The 27,907-nt window shown below is 40.7% G+C and overlaps 1 protein-coding gene across 1 annotated transcript in view; it reads left to right on the top strand.

Annotated features, from left to right (window-relative positions):
* LOC136884356 (uncharacterized) overlaps positions 1–27,907 on the top strand; it is a 209,818-nt gene that overhangs the window by 165,181 nt on the left and 16,730 nt on the right. The gene's annotated exons all lie outside the window — the stretch shown is intronic.

The raw sequence follows: 27,907 nt of genomic DNA, 5'->3' as shown, positions 1-27,907 counted from the left end.
CGCGTACGATCGAAATGGTATATCAACTCAAGAGCCTGCAAAATGCGATCCACTATGCTCAGGATAGGGAACCCTGGAGAAGAACTGCCAGCATGCCTTTGCATCATGATGTCCCCTTACCTTTACGTAGGGTTAGAACATGAGAGCGAATCAAATCTACAGACAATTTATCATTCAGTCTTCTATACTGGCTTTAATAATGGAGATATTTACGAATTTAAATTTGTATTATGAATTATCAGTGGCAAGTATCACTTAAACATAAATATTGATTTGTTCAGCCGTCTAGGTAACAAACTATTTGACAGTGGTTGATGTTATTCTTGTTAAAAAGTGTAAAACCTCGCGGTTGTTAGTCCTGTTGATAAGAAACATAGTGATGACTATCGAATTGAGAAGGAAAGCTTGAAGGAACCATCCCTCGAGGAATAAGGATGGGAAATAAGTCATAAAGGGAAGTGTCTCAAAGCGTAGGTCTGCAATGTTCTAATTTCCTAATAGCAAATACTTTATATGGCATACGGGACAGCTGTACGTCGAGTACATCGAGTGAAGTGTGAACAGCGATGGTTGTGACATCTAGCGGTGTGGTGTGCAAGCCCGGTAACTAGGCTTTGCTACCGTTGGATAAATGCGAAATATTTGTTTAAATAATCGGACAATATAATAATTAAGAATTATAGTTTAAATTTCACAAACACCTTCGAACTTGCCATCGCTTAAAAATGAAAAACTGAACTTCGTTTGAAGATATAGGCAGCCTCCCAATGGATAATTTAACAGCACACCCCACATGTTTTACTAAGATTTCAAAAAAGAGAAGCTCTGATTACGCATTGCAAGGAATGATGACACAACATAACAATTCATAAACGGGAAATGGTATTGTACTGCTCTTTCAATTCATCCCCAAATATATTTAATGTGCTTATGTTGAGAAGAGTTAGTGTAAGAGTGTAAGAGTTAGATACTTGTTGAGGAATGTCAAATTGTTGAAGTATTCTTGTAAAAATTGCCAGTGGGAAGAAGACTCTGTAAGTGCTCTTCAAAATACTTTATGGTTACTCAACTGATTTCAACTAAATACATCCAAAAAGGCTGTCAAATATTTTAAATAAAAATGACTGTCCTATCAATGCAGCTAGGAAGGTGGGCAAAGCACAACCGCGTTGGTAAGAGGGATGTTGAGGTGTACGGTACCTGATTTTTCTTTATTTACATTTTCTATTATAACACTGTTTAATATCCCAATAAATGTTTTGTTCCTAATACTGATCATTATAGTGTATCTTTTTGGAGTTATTGTGAACTGATATAAGCAAATGTGCTGCATCAAAAGAAGTGTGAATGGTTTCCGGTCAGATACATTTAACTATCTGCGTAGCTTCAAGTTATTTTACACTTTATGACTGGGTAAACATTCAAAAAGTGTTTCCTCTTGCGTCGATAGTACAGATTTCATGGTGTTAATATTCATCGTTATACTTTCATTGAAAACTCGTATGATTACAGAACTTAATTGAGGCGACAAATATTTTTACACGATTCTTGGTTCCCACATTCCAAGGAGCTGACCCAAACCCGGGCCTTTGCATCAGTTTGGGAAGGAAGCGGTTAAGCCACTCAATCTGCTTCCTCGTTTTTGCTGTGGTTTGAACTTTTCGTATTATCTTTCAAGATAGAAATACTGAGATAAAACGTACGTGAGTTCCGTACGGATATCGTCATCAGGCGAATTATATGCTCCTGACAAGGAAAAAACGTCAAGGATTTGCTAAAGTTCCTTTCAGAAGATAATTGCGGAGACATTCTCATAATTATGTTCTTTTGAATATGCAAATAATAGAGTGAAATAATTTTCTTACAAACCGAGAGAGTTGAGGGTCGCGCAGCTGTGAGCTTGACCTCGGCAAATGATGGGTTTGAATCCCACCGTCGGCAGCCATGAACATGGTTTTCCTTGGTTACCCATCCTGGCGTCGCCAAAAACCTTCAATGTGTGTTCTCTCTCTCTCTCTCTCTCTCTCTCTCTCTCTCGTCGTTACACTCAAGACTGAGTATCGTGACCCCAGGACTTTGTTGCTTCTTCCGGACAGAAGTACTCCGTGCCAAGTTAGTGATCTGTCTGATTTCATCAATCTATCTTTTTTCGACCCATCCTCGTGACCTTTTGCTTAGACTGTTACTTTTTCGACGTTCTCATCCTTTCTCCTCATAATGTGACAGACGAATTGCAGGATTCTCTGGTACACAACTCGGCATAGACTGTTTTGTGGGTGGGAGTGGTAGAATAACAAACACGGTATTCCTCACTCTGTGAACCGCCAGCAGCTCACTTCTGTAGTGAAGTCATCTACAGTACTGTGTTTATTTGTTGCGTGTTCGTTTTTAGCCTTTAAATCAGTGCGTAATTGTCTTTCGTTGAGTAAGAGTTATGCGATAAGCCTACGTGTGTGATTTCTTTCTTTAACATTAATACTGTGATCTTTTCTAGGGTCATCTACAATATTTATTTGTTGCGTCTGTTTTCCAGCCTTTATTGCATGGAAAAAATTATTAAATGCATTTAAATGCATCCCTCATCCCTTGCGCCCATAACAATTATTTGTCTCACCCCCAGTTTGCCTCACACTTCAATGCTGAGGTTTTTTGTGTGTCCTAATTTACATCTGATTCCGTACAAACCAAAAAAGACACTGTAAATCCCCCGTTCTCTTTAATTCATAAAATTAATTTGTAGCTTAGTTTCTTCCGCTTTTTGTCTTGAACTTAAATACTGAATTTCACAAGTTAATGTGCCGCCGTTTTCCCATGATGGTGTTGAGCAGAGCCATTCGATATGGCAACCATGTTGTCATAAGAGCAATACTGTTTTCTTAACATAGAATGAGCTATAGGGAGCCTTTCATTCTAACGCCCTTCATGGCCCTTGTCTTTCTTTGGCCGATACCTTCATTTTTCGAAGTGTTGGATCTCTTTCTTTCTTTCTTTCTCATTAGTGATATACAGAGGATGGTTGCCTAGTTGCACTTCCTTTTAAAACAATGATCATCACCACCACCACCTGCTTGTCTTGTCCGGTAGATGGCATTACTGCTGCAAATGGACAGAACATACTAACCTGTCAAGGACGAAATAAACAACAGCTTGTCATTTTTTGGATTCGTGCAGTGGCGGCTCTTTTGCCTCTCTTCCTTTTGCAGGCGTAATACTGTTACCATATGTTTTCTCTTTCAGGTACTCAAAGTTAATTTTGGCAGACTGAACAGTCTAACAGTTATAAAATTCCCTTTCTTCAGGTGAAAGGACGATTGTAGGGGGTCTTGTAACTTATAAGTCCGATCCACAAGCAACGACCTGTTTGCGCATGTTAGATCGTTGCGTGTGGATAGGAAAAACTGAGAACTTCCCAGCGATTGGAGTAGGAGTTGAGGTTTGAAAACAACAGCAAGCATGTCTGCACAAACCACAGACGAGTCGTTGCCTGTGGACGTTCCAGTTCAAATATTGTCACACATCTTCTTCAATTTGCCTAGTTTGTGTGTATGTGCACTATCAGATTACCGTTTACCTATGGCAGATCTTCATTAATGAACACTTTTTTTTTTCGGAGTTCAATGATTTATACAAGAGACTTCCGTGTTTTTGGAGTATTAAATCACGCCTATGTCGCTTTGGTGCTGAAGTACAAAGAGATTGATCAAGCGGCAAGCAGAGAAGTGGTCACAAATGTAAACTCTCAGGACTGTCTACCGAAAAGAGTGGGGAAAATGAAATAAGACAATTCTTTCAAGCGCTGGCGATAAGGACGTATATAAGCCGATCTTGAAATACAATGGGTGACCAAAAGTCATGGGAAGACACTGAATGTGATGATGATAATAACGAGTTGCTCCTCTACGAGCCCTCAAAATGGCAGCAGTGCGGCGAAGCATCGACTCTACGAGGTGTTGAAATCGTTCTGGAGTGATCTGGAGCAACGCATCTTGCACTGCATCCCACAATATTGCTCTTGTGTAGTTGGTGTGGCGTTCATGGAGTGTACACCAACATAGGCAGTATCCTATAAATGCTCGATTCGATTAAGATCGGGGGATCTGCAGGGCCAATCCATGGTCGTAACTTCGCTGGAGTGCTCCTTCAACCACCGGCGTGCCATCACAGAGCGGCGACATGGCGTATTGTCCAGCTGAAACATGGCATCTACATCAGGGCATTCTAGGGCCAGAAAGGGAAGCAGATGATCTGAAAGAATGTCCACATAACGTGCACCTGTCAGCGCTTTCTGCAGCCGGACAATTGGGCCTAATTGCGACCATGAGAACGCCGCCCAGACCAAATCTGAGCAACCTCCCGCCTGGACACAACCTTGTTGACACGCAGGATTCATAGCTTCATGGAGCATACGCCACACTCTCACGCGCACATCAGCTCGATACAACTGGAACCGGGATTCATCGGACCATACCACACCCCGCCACTGTTCTATGGCCCGTTGCCGATGTTCGTGGGCCCATGCACGTCGTTGAGCTCTGTGTCGAGGTGTCAGCAAAGGGACACGAGTTGGTCGTCGGCTGGTGAAGTCTATGCGATGCAGTTGCCTCCTCACAGTCCTAGCAGAAATGGGTTCCTGACTACCAACATTCAACTGGGCGGTGATCTGACTCACAGTAGCCCGTCGAGCGCCCAGTATGGTTCTTCAGAGCAACGTGATGTCCGTTCGTTAAACACTTGTGGTCTTCCTGTGCGGCGTTATACGCGGGTGGTAACATTCTCTCTGCGATATTGAAGATCCACCCTCGACACTGTTGACCTCGGAAATCTCAGATGATCATCCCACGTTCAAAGTCGATTAACTCGTGACGTGTTGCCCTCTTCACGACACTGGTGTCTGCAACAGACTGCTCAGCTACGACGTAGCTAGCCGCAACGCTCAGGATCCATATACGGCACATTTTCTTATGGGACACCCATTCCCGTGACTTTAGGCCACTCAGTGTATTTCGATTTGTTCCGATCTTTAAGTGACCATGTAACGGGAGTCTACAAATACAATGGATGAAGTTTATTTCCATAAAACTGAGTGGTAAAAGTGGCGTGCCATGTGGACACGTTTGGTTTTTACAGTCTTGTTTGCAACAGTCTGATTTGCGCAGACAAGTCGTCGCGTGTGGAGGCGCCGAAGATGTTGTCACTTTATAATCCCCGATCAGCACACCAGCTGTCAGGTGGAAAGAGCCGAGGTGAACAGCCTCTTGCGATATGAAAGTGAGTAGCAAACACTTTCACTGTCAGTCGTGCTGCACCCGTGAGGCCTATCACATAACGCGCCTCCTCAGGAAGAGAAATGAGTGAGTGATCTTTACACACAAAGAGTAGGTAGTGTTTCCCAAACTTTTTTGAACATGGTACGCTTTTCGTTTAAGGGAATATATTATATGGAACACTCATACTCACAGTAAAAAAATCATAACTTTCTTTGCGATAGATTTTAAAAACACACCCAAGTTATTAAATGTCGGGCTGAGTGGCTCATTTGGTTGAGGCGCTGGCCTTCTGACCTCAACTTGGCAGGTTCGATCCTGGCTCAGTCCAGTGTTATTTGAAGGTGCTCAAATACGTCAGCCTCGCATCGGTAGGTTTACTGGCACGTTAAAGAACTCCTACGGGACTAAAATCCGGCACTTCGGCGTCTCCGAAAACCGTGAAAGTACTTAGGATTATTATTATTATTATTATTATTATTATTATTATTATTATTATTAAGTTGTTTACTTAATGAAGACTGTTTTACTATGACCTCCTAGCCTAGAGTTGTGTTCTTCATTTCCGTAAGAGTTACAATTTCATTTTCAAAAATCAATCACCGGACTCTTGAGTCATATTAGTTAATGAATTAATTAATTAATTAATTAATTTTATTTATTTATTTATTTATTTATTTATTTATTTATTTATTTATTTATTTATTTATTTATTTATTTATTTATTTATTTATTTATTTATTTATTTATTTGGCGTATGGCTTTTAGTGCTGGGAGTGTCCGAGGACATTTTCGGCTCGCCTGGTACAAGTCTTCTTATTTGACTCCCATAGGCGATCTGCGCATCTGAATGTGGTGGGATGATGATCATGATGGGGTAGGAAGGGGGTGAAACCCGATGTCGGCACGTAGCCTACTCCTGTGGGTGGGAACGGTAGAATAACATCTACGGTATCCCCTGCCAGTCGTAAGAGGCGACTAAAAGGGGACCCAGGGGCTCTTAATTGGGTGCGTACCGGGCGAGTTGCCCGTGCGATTACGAGCGTGCAGCTGTGAGCTTGCATACGGGAGATAGTGGGTTCGAATCCCACTGTCGGCAACCCTGAAGATGGTTTTCCGTGGTTTCCCATTTTCACACCAGGAAAATGCTGGGGCTGTGCCTTAATTAAGGCCACAGCCGCTTCCTTCCCACTCCTAGGCCTTTCCTATTCCGTCGTCGCCATAAGACCTATCTGTGACGGTGCGACGTAAAGCAACTTGCAAAAAAAAAAAAAAAAAAAAAAAAAAAAAAAAAAAAAAAAAGGTTGCCTCCTAATAGCCGCTGTAAGACCTCGTAGCGGTCATTCCTCAGTACGTCGCCGATGGGGGAGATCTTTCTGCATGTCATTGTAGTCACGAGTTCGATGTTAGCTTTTATCCTGCTCAGCACTTCCACATTTTTGTTAGCCGAGCAACCCATGAAATCTTCAGCATTCTCCGATATTTTGTAAATATACGAGTGCCAATTTAATTTACTTGTAGTCATTTTATTTTCTATTATTTATTTTCTCTTAATTTAGCATATTTTTTAAAAACCAAGACTGGTATAATTTCCTCCACATTAGCGAATTATATTTTACAAAAATATTACTTAATTTTATGAAAATTAATGGTCTTCAAATTAGGATCAATTTTTATCAAAATGGTTTATTTTTGTCAATTTACAATCCATTTTTAACAACATTAGGCCGGCTGAGTGGCTCAGACGTTAGAACGCTGGCCTTCTGTGCTCGAGTTGAAGGGTTCGACCCTTGCTCAGTTCAGTGGTTTTGAAGGTGCTCAAATACGCCAGCCTCGTGTCTGTAGATTTAAGGTCACATACAAGAACTCCTGCGGGGCAAATTCTAGTACCTCGTCTCTCAAAACCGTAAAAGTAGTGTATCGAGACTCACATCATTATTATCGAGTTTAGTTTCACATGTTTCAAATTAGCATCTACAGGGTGTCAAAAACACCGGTAATGTACTAACACTCCGAATGACCACAAAGTTTTGTTTTTGTTTTCAGGTGTAACTAATGTAACAGCATGGCAGGAAATGAACTTAGCTTTGAAGAGAGAAAGTTTATATACAATAATAAAGTTTTATTATGAATCCACCTGTTCAATACATTATAATGTTGTCACATTTGAAGTTATTTTAAATGTGACAACATTATAATGTATTGAACAGGTGGATTCATAATAAAACTTTATTATTGTATATCAACAGATTTCAATACGGATTAAAACATGAGATTAGTCACTTGCAAAGAGATAAAGTTTATCCTTAAATGTTATTGGAAAACCGAAAACGCTACAGAAGTGCAAATGTACTGTTTCGTGGCGCTTGCGAATCCATTGGTTTGCGTTATGTGCGTTGTCTGGACAATAACGGTCATCAATTTGAACATTTGTTAACATGATTCTGTATATAAAAGTTTCTTCTGTCATTCAAGCCCTCAAACTTGTGTCCATGTCCACAAATAATGACTTTACAGTCCTTGTAAGTGTCGGAACATTATTTTAATACACCCTGTATTTAAAAATATGTATATTTTCTGAAATGTGTGTCTTTCATTCACACGCAGTTTAGTTTAATATCATAATTAGTATTTATTTTCCCTCATATTCTATTTTCATCGAACATGACATCTGTTATTTATATCAAAACTGGCCTCTATACTTTTTTCAAATGTCGAGTTTATTTTTATGAAAATTAATTTTAATTCCTTCGAATTAGCATCCATTTTTATCAAAATAAGTTTAATTTTCTTCAGATTAGCATCTGTTCTTGTCAAATACAGGATCGATGTTGATCAAAAAGCGTTTTGATTTTGATTTAAATGTAACAACTGGTATTTATATCGCGATAAGTACTTATTTTCTCAAAATATAAATCTGTTTATATCAAATAGAGCATCTATTTTTAAACTAACATTTTTTCTCCAAGTTAGCGTCTCTTTTTTATTAAACGTAGCACCTTTTTAAAAAATAATTTATTTCTAATTAATATCTATTTTTCTTCAAACTAATTACTACTTGACAGTCAAATACACGAGGGAATTTTTTTGTTTGCGATTTGATTTACGTCGCACAGACACATATAGGTCTTATGGCGACGATGGGATAGGAAAGGGCTAGGAGTGGGAAGAAAGCATCCATGGCCTTAATTAAGGTACAGGGATTTGCTTGGTGTGAAATTGGGAAACCACGCAAAACCATCTTCAGGGCTGCCGACATTATCTCCCGAATGCATGCGTAGAGCTGCGCGACCCTAACCGCACGGCATGAAGGAATTCAAGTTGCACCTTCTGACCATTACCGTTGCACTATAATGGGGATAATACCTACTCGCCATCAACATTGTTTGTCCGAGTTCATAAATACAGTATGTCGACTCCATTATTAAGCTGACATGTTAAACTCAGACTGACCCACAGTTAATGCTTGCATAACATCATGTGTATCATTTGTCATTATCTGGTTTTGAATTTCATTTTGGAGAGAATCGTATCCTGATCGGATTTCTTGACGCAAAGTGTTCTAATATTACCACAGAAGATTTTTAATCTCGTCTGCGTTATCATTGCTATTTAATATTATGTCTTATGGACATGATATTGCTATGATAATCCTCCTTCCTCTTCTCCTTGCACCACTTAAGTGAGGGATGTTGCACTCTGCCTCATTTGGACACTCGTCGAGGTTGATCTCGACAAGCTCGAGGTATTCCAAATGCAGTGTCTACGTCAGATACAGGAAATTCCTATACGCGGTCGTTTTCAAACATCGGAATATACTCAAAAGCAGCGATTGCAATGGTTCGGTCTTGTTTGTCAAATAAGCATAACTCGGCAACAGCACCGACTCCCTTGGCGACAGCGACCAACCCAATGGAAGATTGAACGAGTGCCCCTAAAGAAGACAAATCGAGGTAGATCTGAAGGCCCACCGTCTAAACACCAGTAACGCCAAGTTCTTAGTCACCAACTACAAGAAATGGAAGCATGTCATCCACATTGTCCAGAATCCAGCGGCACCCACAACAATGTTACTGGTTACGGCGCTTGCTCTGGCACCTGATTGCTCTTTAGGGTGGAGAGAGACCAGTGGAGGTGGGATGATTTGGGCAATATTTCCTTGGGACAGATTGGAGCCCATCATCTCGGTGCACAATTCCCTCTCCGGTATCTGAACGTTATTATGAATCAAGTTCAACCGTTCATATCACCATTGTTCACTGTTGGTGACGGCCGCTTTCAACTGGCCAATGCATGTGCCACTCTGCCAAGATTGTGAAGGGTAGTTTGAACAACAAGACAGTGAATTTCCCTTAACGCTGTGGTGCCCAAATTGCAGGGATACGAAACCAGTTGGGAATTTATGTTTCGACCTGGAGAAGTTACTTTATCACCAGTGTCATGGCCATCTCGGTAGGTAGTTCCGGCCTGCTACACTTGACAGTTCCATAGGGATGACGTCACACTTTTAGTGCTTCGATATGGAGGCATGAATATTGTTTTCATGATGGTTTGGTAGCATGTTATTGTTATTTCAACATTATTAGAGCTGTTCGTTGGTGTTTTAAAATGACAGCTGTACGATAAAGCTTCAGTAAAAGATGCATTTTCAGCAGTAGTATGTGTTTGTTCAGCAGTAGTATGTGTTTGCTACTACAGCAATGTAATTTGAGCAGCCTGATGTTAGGAAGCATTCTAGGTTATGTGATAGATCAAGTAAACCTACTAAACTATTATTGTCTAACGTACTTTTAAGTTTAACATTTCATTATTTATTTATGATTAGTATTATAATGTATTAGTATACGCTCCTATTTGCAGTATGTGTATGGTTTTACGTCTAACTATCCTTCATATTAGTAAGGGGGCAATCTTAACATTTGCGCGTCCTAGCGATAAGAGAAGCGAGATAAATTGCTTCATGTTATACACCGAGCTAATTTTGAACCCAGTATGCCTATATGCCTGTGTCGAACATTTTTCTAAAAATCAAATAATTCGTGTAGACTCGGAAAAAAGACCAGACGGTTCCGTTTCAACTGTGCCCAGGGGAAAGCCAAAATTAACTGACGATGCTGTGCCAACAATATTTCCTAGGCAGGCGTTATTTATATCACAACACAGTGGAAAGCATAGTGATTTTCTTTTAGTATTTTGAAAATGAAAGTTGAAGAACCTGGCCAATTTTTGTGACATGCGTGGGTGTGTGGTGTAGAGTTAATGAGTGTTGTGTCCAATATTCGTCATATTTTGGGAAACTTTTAACAGCTATTCTTAAATAATTAACAACAATACAATGTGCTCAAACAAGCATAAAACAATGCCATTATTTTGAGAGATAAAAATGTCCATAGTGACCATCAACGTACAATCCAGAGGAGTAGTCTTCATTCGAACATTTTACAATATGTAATATACCTTAAGAGCCGCCTCTGTGGTGTAGTGGTTAGTGTGATTAGCTGCCACCCCCGGAAGACCGGATTCGATTCTCGGCTCTGCCACGAAATTTGAAAAGTGATACGAGTGCTGGAACGGGGTCCACTCAGCCTCGGGAGGTCAACTGAGTGGGTTCGATTCCCACCTCAGCCATGCTGGAAGTGGTTTTCCGTGGTTTTCCACTTCTCCTCCAGGAAAATGCCGGGATGGTACCCAACTTAAGGCCACGGCCGCTTCCTTCTTTATCCCTTCCAAACTTCCCATCCCCACCCAGGCCCCTGTTCAGCATAGCAGGTGAGGCCGCTTGGGCGAGGTACTGATCATCCTCTCCAGTCTGAAGCTCCAGGACACTGCCCTTGAGGCGGTAGAGGTGGGATCCCTCGCTGAGTCCGGGGGAAAAGCTTTTTTCAATGTTATGCGTTCATGGGCTTATTATTTCATTTCTTTCACCATATTGCGATAAGAAGTCTCGTATCAATGGTGTAGGACTTAAACGCGACGAAGAAAACTTAGCACTAAGTGTGTGACGTCACAACTCTTGGTAGCAGGATTCTGTATCAACTGGAAGATACGCGAACTGGAAGACCTGTTGTTGCACTTGTGGTATGAGATAACCTAGAATCGATGCTTCGCCGAGTAGCCGCAGTTCTGCAGGCTAAAGATGGACCTACACCGTATTGGGTAGGTGATCATAATGTAATGGTTCATGAGTGTAAACATCGAACAATACTGCCTCTTAACAATTGACAATTAAGTTGAGGTAATGTGTTCAGCACATCACATGCATTGATTCCCAATGATCACTTTTAATGTTTCATAACGTATTGTATTATGGAGCCTTGTCACCGTAAAAGCATCTTGGATGAGTGGGTTCGTGCTTCATCACCACTGCCCTGCAGTGCATGCCAACTGTAAGACCTGCTGTTCCTCTTATGGTATAAGATACCCCAGGATACCTTCCGCCACCTCGCTGAATCGATGCTTCGCAGGGTGGCTGCAGTTCTGCAGGCTAAAGATGGTCTTACATCGTGATCATAATGTACTGGCTTATGGGTGAACAACAGACTCTTAACAATTAGCAGTCAGGTTTAGCTCAGCACATCACATGCATTGATTCCCAATGACCACTTTTAATGTTTCGTAACACATGGTTATGTATTGGACCTTGTCACCTTAACAGTAGCACATTATACTTCTTTTAGTGCCTCTCCAACAGCGCGTGAGCGGTTTGTAACATTCTATTTCGTAACATTTGACTGTTGCAACAAACAACTTCGTATCAAATGCAGCTGAAGCCTGGAACTGAATAGCGAAAACACAAATCTCAAAATTAAGTTGTACATGATATTTGATGCTGTGGTAAATGCAAGGGACCTCCATTTGTACGTGGATTCCGAACCATTCTCCATTTCAAAAATCCTGCATCAGAATTGGGTATCGAAATCATCGGACATGACCTGAGATCTATGAACTTCAGTTCTTACGTATTAAATTTTATTTTTAATTTATCGTCAACGGCCGTAGCCGTGTTGAAACACCGGATCCCGTGAGATCTCCGAAGGTAAGCAACATTGGGCGTGGTCAAGATTTGGATGGGTTGCCACGCGTTGTTGGTGGGGGGTAAGGGAATGAGGAGCGGAAAGGAACTGGCCATCCTACCGTACGTAAACTCCGGCTCAGGCACACCTCTGCAGAGGTTCGGACCTGTCTTCGGGCAGAATACACCCTTACCTTATTTATTTCGGAAGTTTATTCTCCGGGCATAGGATATTTATTCTCTATTTCTCGCCTCGACTGCGGGTGTGCCTGAGAAAAGCTGCACCACCTCGATATGAGGACACGAGTTTACTTTTAGCCCGGATGTGTGGCTAAATGCTGGCCTTTGGTTTATGGGGTCCCGAGTTCGCTTCCCGGCCGGGTCGGAGATTTTAACTTCCATTCCTCTGGCTCGGGGCTGGGTATTTGTGCCGTCTTCATCATTAGAATTCATCTTAGGGAGGGCCCTATTCTCACAGAGGCCTATAGGGCGTCAAGTGGAAAGACCTACAACAGACCTCTCCGGAGCCCACACGCCATTATTTTTATTATTATTTTTATTATTATTATTATTATTATTATTATTATTATTATTACCATCGCCGAAAACATGCACCTACGTGTGTTAATACACCGATGAAAGAAACACCAGCAGAAAATAAAACATCCTGAGAAGATAAACCCATGTGAAAGGAAAACCTTAATCAGTACTTCAACAAGGCCACTGTGGTCAAAATGTGACATTATTTTATTTGGTGGAATTTGGGAGTAGCTGTACACTTTGTCTTGGTCCCAATAATAGCTTTGCAGTTTACGCTGAGTTCTGTTGTGAGCAAGTGGGTCGGGTTTATAAAATTATTACTAATACTGCTGCTACTACTACATGTGTTTATTCATCCCCTGAAGGGGGAGGCGGGCCTCTTGAAAGATTATGCCGTCACTCAAGCCAGGAGATTTGTCTTGATGGAGATGTGTGGAGTAGGTGAGGGTGTTAGCGGCCGTGGCCTATACTAGGAACTGTCCCGGCACTCGCCTGTACGACAATGGGAAACTACTACTCAGGACGGCCGATGGTGGGGACCAGTGCCTCCCCTTCTCCTGAATACAGAGGCGTAGAGCCACGGTAGAGCTGTGGCCAGCCCTCCTCTGTCTGCTCGGTTGGTCGGTCAGAGTGCAGAGCCGTGGTCACTTGTAGACCGAAGCCTATTCTGTAACCGCAGACCAAATTCTGCTTTAATAAAACTGGGCAAGTGCTGTACCTCAACAGTTCATCAGCACAGTGAGCGAGATGACGGAACTGAAATTCCTAGAATTAAATGGAATTACATTGCTACTTCACCCAGCATTCAGTACAAATGTGCAAGAAATTACTGAACTTTTATTGAAAAAAAAAAATGCTCATTTTCCCCTGAGTTTTGCGATTCCTCTCCACCATTCCAATTCCATTATGCGCTGTGAAATTCCGTTACAGTTGGCAGCAGTGCGTGTCAGTGAGGGACTTTGATGGACATCGTGCTGTGATGAACTCGGTACTGATTTATATAATATCCTTCAACACGTCGCAACCGGGGGAATCACCAAACCGTGGAGAGTTTTTACTGGTGGAGTAGGCATCACTGTCCCGCAATTTTATTATTATTATTAACAAATACATCGCAATCGGGAAATATTCCGGTGCAAATGATCACTTACAGTAGTGTGGTAGTAAAGGAAAGTTGAAACACAATTACCCAACAACTACAACAAGCAATCCCATGGAAAGAAAATATTACAAGAAATACTAACATTCTAAATCCAGCATCATCATATACAAATTCACACACAACTTAAGTATTTCCAGTGCTTACAATACTATAGGTTGAGCTTAACATTACAACACCGTTATATACAAATTCATACGTACCTTAAGTATTTCTAAATTTTACACTGTGTCTGTGGTGTAGTGGTTAGTGTGATTAGCTGCCACCCCCGCAGGTCCGGGTTCGATTCCCGGCTCTGCCACGAAATTTGAAAAATGGTACGAGGGCTGGAACGGGGTCCACTCAGCCTCGGGAGGTCAACTGAGTAGAGGTGGGTTCGATTCCCACCTCAGCCATCCTGGAAGTGGTTTCCCGTGGTTTCCCACTTCTCCTCTAGGCAAATGCTGGTATGGTACCTAACTTACGACCACGGCCCCTTCCTTCCCTCTTCCTTGTCTATCCCTTTCAATCATCCCATCCCCCACCAACGCCCCTGTTCAGCATAGCAGATGAGGCCGCCTGGGCGAGGTGCTGGTCATCCTCCCCAGTTGTATCCCCCGACCCAATGCCTCCCGCTCCAGGACACTGCCCTTGAGGCGGTAGAGGTGGGATCCCTCGCTGAGTCCGAGGGAAAAGCCAACCCTGTAGGGTAGGCAGATAAAGAAGAAGAATAAGAAGAAGAAGAAGAAGAAGAAGAAGAATTACAGTGGACTGAGCGTTGCACCATCACGTAGAAATTTACACACAATTTACAGAATGCTGGAGTGTATTCTTGAAGCTGCAGGTAATGCATTCCAGTCGTCATTTCCCCGATTTACAAACGAATATTTACTATAGTTAATTTTCTCCGATCTACCTTCTAATTTATGCAGATGATTTGTCCTGCTTATGTAACAGGACTGGTCAACTCTCTCCAAGCTTGCTTATTCGTGTAAGGCTTCGATCACATTGGAGCCACGCTTGTGCAAGTAATTTGGGAAGCTGGCGTGAACAGCAATATGCTCACACTAAATGCAAGCAGGAGCAAGCAAATACAGTATTTGGTGCAAGTTAATTATTATAAACAGGTCAGTCGAAATGGAGATGCCAGACGATGAGGACATTGTTTTCGAAAATGGTGTTTCAAAGTTTTTTTTTTTTTTTTTTTTTTTTTTTTGGATGAGCAGGAAATCAGGGAAGAGTGGGTGAACGAGTATTTTTTGGACAGACAGGAAGATGGAGAGTATGCACGAATATTCAACGATTTGCTTAGACAGCCTGATAAGTTTTTTGAATACTTCAGAATGATACTTTCTACTATATACTGGAAAAAATCACACCTAGAATAAAGAGGCAATCTAATTTCCGAAAGTGTGTATCACCTGAAGAGAAGCCTCGATGGTCAGAAATCAACTGAGATCACGCACGCTTGCAACTACAAAACAAATATTTTTGTTTCGAAGTGGAGTCGGATCAAGCTTGCGCAAGCGTGCACTTGCTTGTGGCCGGCAGTGTGAGCGACGATGGACATGTCACCACTGCACTTGTTTCCGTCGCTCTCCTGCAGATTTTGTTTATATGTGCACGCTTGCGCACGCGCGCGGCACCAAATTACTTGCACAAGCGTGCCTCCAATGTGATCGAAGCCTAAGTATCATACATGGCACATAACCGTGTTCGTATCCTTCTAGGGCCCAGTGTTTCCCTCTCAAGTTTTTCTATCATACTTGTCACACTACTTCTAGGACTGAAATAATTAAGTACGAATCTTGCAACCATTCGCTGTACCATCTCATTTTCCTTAATGAGTCCTGGGTGGTATCGATCCCATGCGGATGTTCTTTACGTGGATTTCTATGTACTTGCATGAGTGACTTTCTACCAGAGCGTCCGATCCAAGGCATTATTGAAAGTCCCCTTGCCTATATTTCTTCCCCATTCTCATGAGACTACATTTTCGAAAATGTATTTCCATTTTGTTATCGAGTGCCCACTTATGGAGTTTATATCGGCTTGTAATAACATATTATCGCTAGTATCCTGTACTTTTTTGTATATTATGCAGTCATCCGCAAACAATCTGCATTCACTTCGAATTTCGAATTACTTGGCTAGCTGAAAATTTTGTCCAGGCAACACAAAATTTGTTACAGTTATGATTTTGTTGCTGTTGCATTAAAAATGTTACATCTTATCAGAATATATATATATCAATTTGCTTTATTTAATGGCTTCGTAAAAATATTTTCCACCTAATTGATACCTTTTAATTGCCTTTGACAATTTATAATATCATTAAAAATAATAGTACATGTTTCTATACACACAAGCTTAGATTTTTTAAAAAGCATTAAAGTAAGCACATAATAAAATCCTTGTTGACTTTAAAACTACTGTTAGTAAAGGATGTATGGTTTGGAGGAGGGGGATGGGTGGGGTGTTGCGGCGGGAAGGGGCCCGGTGTTACAAGGAACTTATTTTAAATTAAGTTAAAAACTTCTGTCTTATTAAGCCAAAATGTCTTCAGTATCTATTTAAGTCCCGAAGGCATAATTAAAATTATTATTATTATTTTTTTTTTTTTGCTAGTTGCTTTACGTCGCACCGACACAGATAGGTCTTATGGCGACGATAGGACAGGGAAGGGCTAGGAGTGGGAAGGAAGCGACCGTGGCCTTAATTAAGGTACAGCCCCAGCATTTGTCTGGTGTGAAAATGGGAAACCACCGAAAACCATTTTCAGGGCTGCCGACAGTGAGGTACGAACCTCTTATTATTTTAATACTAGAAGTGGGCGTTGTAATCTTGAAGAAATGTATTTAACTAGAATGTGCTTCTTCTTTCATTGAATTCTAGTCTTCTTCCTAGTCGCATTGTACTGTGCTGGAAAATGTGTAGAAAAGGTTGATCCACTTCTTTGTCCTTTTCTACGTTCAAAAGGTGGATTCACTGTTGGTTTAAGTTAGGATTGTGTTCACAGACATTTCAGGTTGGATAGCTTATTGCATGTTCCCTGTCCGATTCACTTTCTTTACTAATCACGCGTGTGGGTCTGTATCTACTGCTCTCTACCTTGTGTAATAGCGGTGTGATCTTCAGGGTTGCCGACAGTGGGGTTCGAACCCACTATCTCCCGGATGCAAACTCACAACTGCGCGCCCCTAACCGCACGGCCAACTCGCCCGGTTTTCTCAAATTTAGAGCAATGAATAGCAGCCAAGAATTGCCTGGCTGAATCTGGCATTGTGACCACTTATTTTATAAGTAATAATAATAATAATAATAATAATATAATAAATGAAGGCGTGACTTAATTGCTGGCTTCTCACCCGGACTGCTAAGGTTCAAATCCCAATCAATCCTGGGTCGAGATTTTAATTTCAAGAATCACGTGGCGTCAGGAAGGTTATCCGGTCTTAAATCCCCGGCCAAAACCAAAATGAGGCTGGGTGCCTCCAGCGACCCCAGAAATAACTGGGATAAGATGAAGAATGTTTAATAATAAATAAATATTTTATTATTATTATTATTGTTATTATTATTATTATTATTATTATTAACAAATACATTACAATTATGAGTAGTACATCAACAAAGTTAAACTGAAATATACATTTAAAATATAACAAAAGAAGAGCACTAAAAATAAATATGTATGTCGAACCCTACACAAGAAATTAAAAACTAGAAAATTAAAGTTTACTTGCGAGAAGTGTACTTTAATTCCAGTCAGTTGTGTAGGAATTTATACTGGCTTCTCACCTTCATCTTTCCTATCCGACCTCCCTTAGTCAACTCTTGGTCTTTTCCGACCTCGACGGTATTAGTTTTACGAGGACTAGGGAGGTTTTCATTTTCACGCCCTTCGTAGCCCTTGTCTTTCTTCATTTTTCCAAGTGTCCGACCCCTTCCACTTTTTCTCTCTCCGATTAGTGTTACATAGAGGATGGTTGCCCAGTTGTACCTCCTCCTAAAACAATAATCACAACTACCTCTAGGGAATCGTTTTTTTTGTCGAAATTTTAGTTCTTCGAAGGGCCTTCGTCCTCTTTTTACTTCTGATGCTGATGGTAGCGCTTCTCTATTAACCCTAGAACACTAACCCTTCGTAAATTTTACAACGGTAGGTAGCAGAACGGTATAGTTTATTGCCTCCCGCGCATGCGTGCCTGCCGTTATTTTGTGTAGCTGATTTTTCCGCACTGTGGCATGTGCGATTATTGATATCTTTGCTCATTCTTACAATAATTGGGTGGGTGTCGTCATATCGACGAACGGCTAGTGATAGTGTGAACTTAAGTATAATGTGCCTTCACGCCTTTTTTACATTTATACTTATTTTATTTATTTTCTTGGTAGTTTTGGTTTCTTTGCGATGTAAATAGCCCACATTCATAATTTTAAGGGTTTATTTGAATATGTTGTGTTATAAAATTAATTTGTAACTGAAGATGGTTTTCCGTGGTTTCCCATTTTCACACCAGGCAAATGCTGGGGCTGTACCTTAATTAAGGCACGGCCGCTTCCTTCCAACTCCTAGGCCTTTCCTATTCCATTGTCGCTATAAGACCTATCTGTGTCGGTGCGACGTAAAGCCCCTAGCAAAAAAAAAAAAAAAGCTTATAAGACGTGTTCATTTAATATTTTTTGTGTGTCAAGTTTTCTATATTTAATAAATAACCACATACAGTTATTTAATATCTACGTATTTTGATTCATGTTAAGTTTACGACACTACATAAACTCTAAATAACCGAAATCTTGCTAAATATAAGCTGTTACTTAGAAAATATAACAATTATAAATTGGAGTAGTCAAATTTATGAAGAGTTAGTAATAATGTGTGGCGAAATAGGGTTAGTGTTCTAGGGCTAAACGAATGAGTTGTTTACTGCCCATCACTTGTAAGCTGTAATAAAATCGTTAAGTCAAAAGAAATTGGAACAGCTTCAATCAGCTGACGGCAAAGGCATTTCTTCTTACAGCGACACGAAAGGCACCGATCGCCAACGAATGTGCACGAATGTCCATAGTCTCTTTTATTCCAATATCGCCATTTTCACTTGTGTAGAAATACTATACAAGGAATACATGATTCTTTTCCAATTCGATTAGATAAGATTCCGTTCCAAAATTAATGTTATTCTTGAAGATGTGCTTCATAAATCGTCTTTCTTAGATAGGAGAGACTGACTTTCCTGTGGAGCCCTGGCGGGTGTAATGTGGAACAAATTTGTTATTTACATTGAACATTTGACGGTATGAAAGTGACTGAGGTATGAGCGATGCTAGTAATGTCATTCCTCATGCAGACAGTCCCTGCTATGAATGGTTTTAAAATGTCGCTCAGAGGGTCCGTTGGTGCCTGCATTTCAGTGAGCCTGGCCGACCGATATGTAATAGCAACTTCCGGCTCGGTGAGGAAAGCAACGAGAAACTACCTCACTCATCTCCCTTGCACGCCTCTTCAGTGACTGCTGATGGAGGGGCTGTTGAGTATCCAACTAGCCCTTGGGCTTTGCACTCAACAGATGTAGGAGATGTTGCAGTTTAAGCAATTAAGCTATAAAGAGTGAACATTCAGACGAGCTTTTACACTTATTTAATGATTTCAAGGAAACAGAACAGAAAGTAGAACAGTCTTTACTATATTTCCTCCTTCCTTCTTCCACTTTCCTGAGGTCGAAACTTTGGATTGAGCCCCGTTTTACGGTCGGGTGGCTTTCTTGACGCCAATCCTATCTGGAGGGATGTAGGCTATTTTTACTGCTGCGTGTTTCGGTGGTGGTTTGAAACGTGATGTGTTGATTGATGATGTTGATGATGATGATAATAATAATAATAATAATAATAATAATAATAATAATATCAAGAGTTCGCTACGCGGTTTGGGTGACGTAACTGTTAGCTTGCATTCGGAAGGTAGTGGGTTCAAACTCCACTTTCGGCAGTTCTAAAATGAGTTTCCGTGGTTTCCAATCTTCACTCCAGGTGGGACTGTACTTTAATAAGGCCACGGTCGCTTCCTTTCCAGTCTAGCCGTTTCCTATCCCATCGTCGTCGTAAGACCTGTGGGACGTAAATAATAATAATAATAATAATAATAGAAACCAGAATGCTTATATGCCAGTGAATGCTTAGTACTCAAATATAAACCTGAAACACTGGAAGTACTAGAAAGAAGAATTATAAGAAAAATATTAGGCCCTCTAAAAACTACAGAATTTTGGAAATTAAGAAGCAAAAATGAATTTATCAGAACATAGAAAACATAGGCTATCTATAATAGTACGGTAGAGGAGACTGCTATTTTTTGGATACGGTATATTTACAAAATGGACGACAGTAGACTAACCAAAAAGATCTTCACTTTGGAAGAAAAAGTCAACAACCATCTGGATTCAAGAGATCAAAAAAGACCTGGAAAGAAACAACGTCAGAGAAGGAGAAGTAATGGAAAGAGATATTTTCAGGAATAAAGTTTTAAATATGGAAGGATTCGAAGGGAGGTAAAGAAAACCGGCACAAAGTGGTCTGAAGAAAGAAAAAAAGAAACATGGTTAAACAATGGAGGAATATTGGAAGAAAAGGAACAACAACAAATGATGAAGAATTGAAATTGGAACGTGGTCCCTTGTAGGCCCTAACGCGATAATAATAATAATAATAATAATAATAATAATAATAATAATAATAATAATAATAATAATAATAATAATAATTTGAATGGCGTGTGGCCTTCGGAAAGACATTATGCAGATCTTTCGAGTGACACCCTACAGACACCTGCACGTCTGCGAGTATGAGGCTCTCCCTATGATGAATTCTAATGAGGAAGACGGTACACATAGGCTACCCAGCCCCCGAGCCATCGGAATTAACCATTGAAGGTTAAAATCTACGACACGGCCAGGAATCGAACTTGGGCCGCTTGGACCAAATAATAATAATAATAATAATAATAATAATAATAATAATAATAATAATAATAATAATAATAATGTGTGATTACTGCCACCCCCGGACGTCCGCGTTCGATTCCCGGCTCTGCCACGAAATTTGAAAAGTGGTACGAGGGCTGGGACAGGATCCACTCAGCCTCGGGAGGTCAGCTAAGTAGAGGCAGGTTCGATTCCCACCTCAGCCATCCTCGAAGTGGTTTTCCGTGATTCCTCACTTCAATACGGTCCCCAATATGAAGTTTATAACTTGCAACGAGAAATACTTGTCAAATGTTGAAAGCAATGTCCGCAACTCTAATTTTAGATGTAGAAAACGGTGTATTTCCGGTTGAGAATACAAAGTAGTGTCATTAGCTTATCTCAGCAGATATTCATACCTTCGAAATATAATGCACATTGAATTATGCGCCCCTTGGTAGGCCTAACATTACTGAAAGTGAAAACATATCTTTAACGGTTTAGGAGTATTATTGTTCATTAATTAATTAAATGTATTTACATAACCCTTTACTGCATTATTGTCTTGATCTCAAAAACCGAGTAGAAAAACCTCGAAATTAGTCGGTACCTATATATGTTGAGAAAAATACCCTTAGGGAATTTTCAGCTCATAAGCGTGGTAACTCTGATCATTAGTTGGCCCGGCTCTGTTGAGAGCGATAAAGACATTCATGCTTTTTATCAATGCTTCGTTTTATGCTCTCGTTACTGTTTTATTGGTTTCTTCTTTGTTTATCAATGTCCCAGTCAATGTAAGACAATGAGATAACGAGAATCCGTCCAGTTGTTTGGTCTGTAAATGGCACACACATCGCCTATGTTCTGGCTGTATTAATGAGTTTGGAAATAAAAACAAGTCGTTTTGAATTATCGGCTACAGAAGGAAGCGTTTATCATTTCTACGGCAGGTCGATGCTCTATTACAAAAACTAAAATTTTACCCCTTGCCAGCTAAGCCTCTGACGTTCCAATGCTCTTTGCAATCCTAAAAACCATGAACAGAGCATGAAGCGCCTCAGATGAGTGAGAGATAAGATACAGGGTTTAATCAGACGCGTAGCTACGAAAGATAACCGGGATTAAGGGATAACAAACGGGAAGGGAAGGTATGATTACAATAGTTGGGCCCACGAGAGTTGAAGTCTGACGTTTAGCGCCACCGGCGAGAAAAAGTTGACTAACGCTAATCGAAAATAGTGTGTTGCTATGGCAACGATAACAGCGATGTCACATTTAAGGAAGCAATCGCCACGTGGGTTGGCTTGCTCTCAGTTGCTTAGGTGATATTATTCGGAGTGGTACTGTGTTAGCTGCGTTAGTTGTTGCTGGTTTATGTAATAATTTAAGTGTTTGTTTCCTGAATATTATTTTCGTTGTTCGTTTATTATTTGGTAAGTTAATCAGTAGCTAGTTGTACAGTTCTATTCTCTATTTAACATGTGCATTTGTTGAGGTTATTTTCAGTTTAGTGAATATGAAATCTCATATTTATCAACAATGACGTGTTCTATATTAAAGGCCGGAATTATTAGCACGAGCTTAGGAACGGCTCGAAGTTTATTGAATTGCATTAGGCCAACGTACAGTAGTTGATTAAATATTCAGCCTGTATGAAAGAGTGATACGCCGCAGACTGAGGTAACTATGACAACGCAGCGTACTTCGTAGTTACTGCTTTCACCGCTCAAATATCAGACTTCAACTCTCGTGGGCTCAACTATAAATGCTAATTACCTTTTGATTTTGAAAATTGAAGTAGAACGTAGTAAATGCCGCTGCAAATGCAGGACAATGCTGACATCGTACGTCGGCCCTGGTACCTGGACAAAAAGCTGGAACGACATTTTAAAGGTAAATGAACACACCGTGTATACTAGTGATCAACATAGTCATAGAAGTAGAATGTTCTATGTGGCCATGAAAACCTCTATCGTGAGGACATTTTTGGTACTAGAGAATCATTTCTCCTTTGATAGGATAGAATCCTTATTGCTAGCTAGTCATGACTGTGTAGACGTTCCCCTGTGGGTGGGGGAACAACATACACGGTATCCCCTGCCTGTCGTAAGAGGCGACTAAGAGGAGGACCAGGGCTCTCAGCTTGGGAGCATGGCTTGGAAGTCCACGGTTTTCCTTAGCTGAGTCTGGCATTGCTTCCACTTACCTTGCCAGGTTCTTCGCCTTCATCTTTCCTCTCTTGGTCAACTCTCTTCCTGGCCCTTGTCTTTCTTTGGTCGATACCTATATTTTTCGAAATGTCGGACCCCTTCCATTTGTGGAAATGGTCTGCTTCTCCTAGACAGCGCCTTGGAAAGGCAGGCCAGTCCAAGTGTTGAGCTCAGTGACACACACACACACACACACACACACACACACACACACACACACACACACACACACACACACACACACACACACACACACACACACACACACACACAAGACCAAAAGATTCTTAATGCCGTGATTTTTTAAATATTCAGTAGCTTTAAAATGTGGTTAATATTGCTTATAACAGTTATTTATAATACAAAAGTTCTTTTTTAAATCTGTGGGATATTGTTGGCAACGATGTTCAGCGACATAAGGACATTGTAGTATTTGCTATGTATTACTGAGAAATTAGCAATATTTTATTGTTGCATGCTAAGTGGTTGCCGGCCCCGTGGTGTAGGAGTAGCGTGCCTGCCTCTTACCCGGAGGCCCCGGGTTCGATTCCCGGCCAGGTCAGGGACTTTTATCTGGACCTGAGGGCTGGTTCGAGGTCCACTCAGCCTACGTGATTAGAATTGAGGAGCTATCTGACGGTGAGATAGCGGCCCCGGTCTCGAAAGCCAAGAATAACGGCCGAGAGGATTCGTCGTGCTGCAGGCCTTCGGGCTGAGCAGCGGTCGCTTGATAGGCCAAGGCCCTTGAAGGGCTGTAGTGCCAAGGGGTTTGGTTTGGTTTATGCTAAGAGGTTATTAAAATTCCACATACTCCAGATGTTTTTTCTTTCGTACTCTCATTTCTTTCCGTGCAGATATCGACCATGTTGTATAATTATATTCTAGGGGAAAAGAGTCTCGTTAAATTATTGATAATTAATATACCTTAATTTAAAAGAACTATAATTAATGTTGAAAGTTCGGATTTCACAATGGGCTATGCTTCAGAATCCAAGCCTTCGAGTTTCTTATTGCTCCTCACCTCGGCATTGAGCGGAATAGGTTGGTTAGTCTTATGTCTGGCCGCCTTTGTCTTCCAGAATTAAATACCGTATTTACGCTAATAATCCCCGCCACCGAATAATCCCCGCACCCTAACTTTAGGAAGGATGAGTTTGAAAAAAAAAAAAAAAAAACAACATTGACTCAAATAAAAACCCGCACCCCAATTTCGTGTCTCAGTTTTTTTAAATATGCGAGTATTATTCGCGTAAATACGGTACATAGTGACTCATTTTTGGTGTAGGCTGAATGAACCTGCGGGCCATATGCCTCTTCGGGAGTGTAAATATACTTTCTAACGACTTCGTAACGGGGAATCAAATTCGAGCACGCCTTATTAATATTATTATTATTATTATTATTAAACATAACGATGGCATAAGTAAGGAGAACATAAAATGCAGACTAGCACAAGCTAGGAAGGACTTTCTTAAGAAAATAAATTTGCTCACTTCGAACATTGATAGAAAGATGTTTTGAGGAATTTTGTTTGGAGCGTGAAACATGGACGATAACTAGCACTAGAACGGCCGAACTTTCCTCATACCTATAAAGGCCACAGGCGGTCATTTTGACCGCTGCCACTTACTGACATATATCTAGCATCCAGGATCTGGGAAACATGCGAATGTTCAATTATTAATTTTAAAACAACATAGTTGACAATTGGGATGTATTGTATACAGATCAATCCATTGTTAAGTATTAATAATTGTTCATATTCTCTCACTTCTAATAGGTAACAATGAAATATTTTGACGGACTTGCTATTGAATTCCTTTATGAAAAATGATAAAAATAACAGTCTCAATTTGTTTACAAGCCTATTTTGGCACTTGACAAGCAATTTATGCAAGTTATATAAGGGACAATATCGGTGTTCCCTTATCAACTACGGATGTAATTTTTGGCGTAAATGTACATAACCCTAAAAGATTAAAAGTCACAAACGCACAACCTCGTGCATTAAAAAGTACGAGCGTGGAAATACCTTGAAATTCGCTAACGGTCAAAATGACCGCTCTGGCCGTTCTAGTGCTAGTAGAGAATGGAAGAAAATAGAAGCTTTTGAAATGTTGTGTTACAAAAGAACGCGGAAGGTGAGATGGATTGATCGAATTAAGAATTAATCGAATTGGTGTTAGGGGAACTATTTGGCTAAATTTGACGATAAGAAGAGATAGGATGATAGGACACATCTTAAGACATCCAAGACTTATTCAGTTGGTTTTGAGGGAAGTGTAGGCGATAAGAACAGTAGGGGTAGATCAAGGTATGAATATGACAAACAGATTAGAGCAGATGTAGGATATACAGGTAGTAGTTACGTAGAAATGAAAAGGTTAGCACAGGGTAGGGTGACATGGAGAGCTGCATGAAACCATTCTATAGACTGATGACTCAAACAAACTACCGTATTTACGCGAATAATCCCCGTACATTTCTATGTTGGATATACAGTTATGTTTTGTGTAACCGCGGTTGGAAGAAAACTGCCCCCATATGTCATATTTAAACGGAAAACAAATTCATACTTTAAATTTAAGACTGCACTTATACTTTTTTAATAGTATTTTACAGAGTAATTTAAATTCAAAATTTCTCGGTGTTACGATAGAATGCGTCTTCCGGAACGTGCAGGGTTAGCTTTCCGCACTTTCTTTCACTTCAGTGTGTCGACAGTGTGTTTCACAGTTGCTAAGTTCGAGTGCGTAATTCTTTTGTATTCACCGTTTTAAGGAACCCTACAATATCACGCAACATGTAGTGTGTGGAGAAGCAGAACCCGCTAACACTGGCCTGAAATGTTTGTTTATGCCTTCGTTACTCTTTCGATGGAAGGAATTTTAGTTCTTTTTTTTTTTTTTCAAAATGATCCTTCCTAAAATTAGGGTGCGGGGATTATTCGCGTAAATACGGTACTACGGTATTCTTTGCAGCCCAGTATCGTTACATTCTCCCTCTGGCAGCCTGTCTCTCCTTTCTGCTGTCCACCCGCTGTTAAGCTGTTATTATTATTATTCACGTCCGACTCGTTGGCTGAATGGTCAGCGTACTGGCCTTCGGTTCAGAGGGTCCCGGGTTCGATTCCCGGCCGGGTCGGGGATTTTAACCTTCATTGGTTAATTCCAACGGCCCGGGGGCTGGGTGTTTGTGCTGTCCCCAACATCCCTGCAACTCACACACCACACATAACACTATCCTCCACAACAATAACACGCAGTTACCCACACATGGCAGATGCCGCCCGCCCTCATCGGAGGGTCTGCCTTACAAGGGCTACACTCGGCTAGAAATAGCCACACGAAATTAAAAAATTAATTATTATTCACGAAAGCACTTGAAGTTACTGATCTGGTGTCGCCACTTTAACAGAACCATGTCTTCAGGGTTTAGTCTTTTTTCTTCTTTTTCAGATCCTTCCTGACCTCCCTGAACCACTTATCACATGTGTTAGGTCTGTCAAACCTGGTTAATAAATAATAATTTCTTATAACATAGTAGAATTAGACCATAGCTAAGTATTAGATTAATTAAAACATTTAATTAATACCTTAAGATATTAAACTGTAGATAATTTAGTGCATATTTAACTTTTCATGTAGGTGTATGTATGGTCGGACAGAATAGCAGGCTTCATAGTCTGAGTCCCGCCATATAAAACAAGACAATAAATAAATAAATAAATAAATAAATAAATAAATAAATAAATAAATAAATAAATAAATAAATACTGTCAAGTATGGTGAAAAAAAATTCTTTGTCAACCGCTTGTCTTCCATTCTAAATAGGTGGCCATAGAACTTGAGTCGTCGCTTCTTAATGAATTCCATCAGTCTTTCGGTTTCCTCTCGTCCTCGCAACCTGTATTTTGCAGCCACGATCTTTGGGCCCATTATCTTCCAGTCAGCTTGGCTCTGAACTGAGTAAGACCTGGACATTGCCCTTCGTGAGACACTCGGGGTGGGGAACCTCAACCCCGACTCGCCGCGTCCCAATGACTGATAAGGGAGGTTTCTATGGATATATAGGGTAGGTGCGAATAAGGCTTAGCCAAATAAGCACGCGCGGATCAGCTGAGGTAAAGAGAAAAATGGTCAACGGTCACAATGGCGAAAGAGAAAAACTCCCAACGGCAGAGAGCGCGGAAGAACCAGCTCTGCGGCTCACGGCCGTAGTTCTAATGACCGGCAGAGCAATCTGTCCTACCAAATGAATGTGAAGTAACAGTCTGAAAACAGATAATTATTATTATTATTATTATTATTATTATTATTATTATTATTATTATTACAAAACACACACACCCATGGCGCAATGCTGTTAAAGGTCTTCGCCTACCAAAAAGTTTTCTGCCCATCCAAATGACCTGCAATTATTGGAGCGTCACGTAGTCAGCATGACGGGGCACCTGTGAGCTCAGTACCTTAGCTGCTAGCTTAACCACCCTGAAGATGAGGTTCGAATCCCGGTCAAATACCGGGTTGAGATTTTCGTCTCGATATTCACTTTGCGTCAGGAATGGCTTCCGCCATTGAACTTCGGCCAAAACGAAAATGAACCTGCGTGATTCCAGCGACCCCAGAAACAACTGAAATAAGCTGAAGAAAGTTTGCGTGTGCCCGCGGCTTCGCCCGCATTGGATGTTTCTAAAACGTTTAATTAAACGCAAAAGAAAATATATATTTATTAGCATACGTCGTTTTCTATTAATTTAATAGTTTACCCTCTTTCCACCTGCC

This window comes from Anabrus simplex, chromosome 12 (genome assembly GCF_040414725.1).
Source record: "Anabrus simplex isolate iqAnaSimp1 chromosome 12, ASM4041472v1, whole genome shotgun sequence".
Lineage (NCBI taxonomy): Eukaryota > Metazoa > Arthropoda > Insecta > Orthoptera > Tettigoniidae > Anabrus > Anabrus simplex.
Note: the sequence above shows the minus strand (reverse complement) of the source record. Positions and strands in the feature narration are given on the sequence as shown.